This window comes from Halyomorpha halys, unplaced genomic scaffold (assembly GCF_000696795.3).
Source record: "Halyomorpha halys isolate HHAL.00 unplaced genomic scaffold, Hhal_1.1 Scaffold1445.1, whole genome shotgun sequence".
NCBI classification, from domain to species: domain Eukaryota; kingdom Metazoa; phylum Arthropoda; class Insecta; order Hemiptera; family Pentatomidae; genus Halyomorpha; species Halyomorpha halys.
In genome coordinates, this window is record NW_027107838.1 from 100,907 (window position 1) to 104,806 (window position 3,900).

Here is a 3,900-nt window from a genome sequence, read left to right on the forward strand (position 1 = left end):
TATATATACACACACAATATGGGGCAAGTGACCAACGTGTAGATCCCGTATTAAATATTTCAAGAATTAAAGATTTTATTTTTCTGATTACAGAATAAGGAAGATAAATTGGTTTTATTCCATTAAAAATACCACGATTCTTTTTCATTGCATCGCTATTATTTCAGTCCTTATGTTCTAATTAAATTATATTCGTTATATTGCTAAATCGATGTTTGTTTTTCCTTATTCTATATTTATAATTTTAATATTTTAATTTAGGCACAACTAGGGCATTATCGTAGAAAATATTTTCAATCTCCTAAGAGCGTGAAGAGAGTTCTTTCAATCATTTTTGTGGCTTGGTGGAGCCCCTGCCCTGAGCCGTCTCAAGGTTGCCAATCTTGTACTGTTTGTTGCACTTACTACTGAAGAGTGTGGTGGGGTATAATCCAACAATTTATTTAAAATTTCACCAATATTATCATTTATTTATTTTTATTCTAATAATAGGTAAATAAGGAACTATACTATATAATAAACCTCGGGTCAATAAAGTATTAGGAGGGAAAATGTTCATTTTGGGTGCAAGAAATGGGTGGGGGGAGGACAAGAAATTATTTTAAAAAAATATTTTTTCTAGTTTGAAGTTATCTGATTGAAGATTAAAAGATTATTGTAATTATATTATTTATTAATTTCTTAATACTGTTGGCAAAAATTTGAAACCTCGTAAATCTTTTTCTGATTTAGGTTTGTTTTAATTTTTTTTGTTTGCGTATATTTCATGCACAATAATTGATTGTTATTTAATGTTATCGCCTCGATAGTATATCATTTATTGGTTCATATTATTTTTTAGAACACTGGTACGGTTTTTAAAAATTGTCCATCACACCATTTTCACTTATAATCTTACTTCGAATTGAAATTAATCCTTGCTAGCTTCAAAAAGGGATTATTTACCAATTCATACAATTTATTCGTAGGCCGATTTATACTGTGACGATTACAATTTTACTTTTATTAACTATGGATAGTTAAAAATTTGAAATTAAAATTTTTCTTTTGAAGGAAGATTTTCGCGTCAAAATCCATTTCATAACATTCTAAAACGAATTTATGACTTTAACCGTTGCGGTTGTTGATGTGTTTGTTCATGTATATTTATTTAGTATGCAGACCAAATTAGAATTTGTAATTTTCAAAAATTCATCATATTAAGTTCTTTAAAAATGTTAGACACATGTAACTTTTAATTAGTACATTAGTCCATGGGACTGAGTTACCCTGCATAACAAATTAGTGGAATTCATAATGGTAAATTCCCACTCTTGGTTTAAGCCTCGTATGGAAAAACTGCAATAAACCAATAAATAACTCAAAATAAACACTTAAATACCCAGTCGACTTGTGGAGCATCTACCCAGTGATAGAACTCCAATAACATTTCTAGAGGAGAAAATCTCGAGGCCATTTTCTTTTCAAAGTTCTAGATGGATTATCAAGGTAATGAAGAAAAAGCTAGGTTAGAAACAAGTGGGTTTGGGTGGTTGGTAAGTTAATCAAGGAAGGATTGCTATCTGGTTCTGGCCAAATCGAGAAAATTGAACATTGAGGTCCTGATAGATAAATTGATTTGTTCCATAGTAAAGAGCATTAAGGACTTTACGAAGGATTTTGGAATGTAAGGACTGGATACGAGAGGAATTTGATGGTTTAGTGGAATCCCAGATCTCAACTCCGTAAGTCCAAAGAGGCCTTAATATAGCCATATAAATGAGTTGTTTGTCCTGTTGTAGTCCTAGATAACGCATCTGTTCGACAGGAATAAGTGGGATGTTATTGAAAGATACTGTGGGACAGGAAGTCATGAGTTTACGACGAAGGGTAAATGTGATTTGGTGGGATTTATTGGAATTTATTTTAGTCCTCCAGTTTTGACACCATCCCTCTATGTCTACAATCAAAAACGTTACTTAAGAACCTTGGCAAATCATATGATCATGGGCTGCAAAGGGCAACTGCCACCTCCTAGAAGTGAAAAAAAATATTAATTTAATCAAAATTAATGTTTTTGAAAGCAAATACTAATAATAATAACTAATTAAGCACTACAACAATTATATATAATTGTCTTTAAATGTTTCATTTGCCTTTTCCATGCCGAAATGTCACAACCTTATTGACTATGGCTTGTGCCCCCCTCCTCCCCCCCCAGCTTTGATCCTGGGTACGCATATGATAAAATACGATAATATTACTATTACTTATATTAGTATTGTTTACACTCAAGGGAAGAAATTCTTGTCGAGGGACTAACTTTTGGACATGAATTTAATTATCGTCATGAAAATGGGTGAATATTTCGATTAAAAATTACCGAAACCGAGGTGAGTGTATGTTCAATGGTTAAAAAAATCAGACTCTAACTTACTGATCCCATAATGATCAAGAGACTTGATTCCGTACAAAATGGGTGAATCGACTATATGGAATATATTTAAGTATCTAAAATAAGTTAACTATATAACATTATATATATAGTTCAATAACTATATTCCATTTTTTTATTTCCGTAGTCCGGCTAAGTGACCGTACGGTATACTTATCGAGTTAGGAGGTAGCCTTAGAATAATGATTTTGTAAAATATATGCCTTTATGAATATTTTACAGTTTTACTAGATCTAAGTCTGTGAACAATTTTAAAGGTTTAATATACTTTAAAATACACCACATCAGTATTATTTATCTCAAAAACATACACAATTTGCATTCTAATTTCTTTGACATGAACAATCCGTAAATTGAAGATTGAAACAGAATGCAAGATTAGTCGATTTGTGTTCCAGAGGTAATGATAGATTACACGAAGGTTGTGCAAGACCATGGCCATATAAATAGAAGCTGAATTGCCCGATGCAAGTCATTTCTGTACCGTCGTTCTTCCTGACAGGTGGGTTGCTGCGTTTCGTCTCCACAAGGTACGTTTTTCAGTATTTGTTTTTTAATATTTTCAAGAATATGATTCTAATATTTTTTTTTGTTAATATCTGTGTTAGTCTTATAATGATGTGCTGATGTTAAATCTGAAAATAATCAAAAGTTTTTTTTTAGATTTATATTCCTGTAACATTAATAACCATTTTATTAAATGATAAAAATTTTAATTCTAAGCTATTTTCAAATTTTATACCATAATCAAGGCCAGTAAAAATAATTTTTTCCTATTTTATTTTTGTTGGGTAATAAAGAAGTTTTGGGTTCATCTTTCATAGTTCTTGTTTGAAGCAATATTATCAATAATTATCACTATTTTTAATCATTAAAAAAATCCTAATTAACCATGAAACAAAAAATAAGAATTTTTTTACAAACACCACATATTTGTCAATCCTCCGAAGTTTTTCTGAAAATTTTAAAAATATTTTTGGTAATTTACCATCTTTTTTTTAATCCATTCCTGTTTGATCTTAGCTTAATAGGTTTACAATCAACTAAAAATATCTTTGGTGTAATAAACCAGAATCGAATGATGAGAGTTATGAACAGCTCTAAGTTTTATTATTGGATTGCTGGATATCTACTTTATTATTTCCTTTTTACTCCAGCCTTTTATCCAGAAGTTTTTTTAATTATATTTTTTGGAAAATTAACCATAAATATAACTCAGTATATTGAATATAACTAGGAAAAATAATCTGTTAATGAAGATTAATTAATATAGATTTATATAAGGATAGGGAGATTCTCAGAGAAGAGAACACACAGAGAACACTCAGAACAAAAACACACATTCAAAATCTTTGTACACAGCACATGTGAGTCAGATGGAGGCAGGAGTGGACAGCTGCCCCCTCCCCTCCTCTTCCCCCCATAGAAGATGAAAGAATTATTTTTTATTTTCTAGCAAATAATTG

The 3,900-nt window shown here is 30.5% G+C and overlaps 1 protein-coding gene across 1 annotated transcript in view; it reads left to right on the forward strand.

The window, feature by feature from the left end:
* The first annotated feature begins 2,817 nt into the window (after positions 1-2,817).
* The window catches only part of LOC106689740 (protein lethal(2)essential for life), a 2,107-nt gene continuing 1,024 nt past the window's right edge, over positions 2,818-3,900 (forward strand). The window contains exon 1 of the mRNA XM_014434900.3: positions 2,818-2,964. The gene's annotated coding sequence lies outside the window, so the exon portion shown is untranslated. The remainder of the gene's footprint in view (positions 2,965-3,900) is intronic.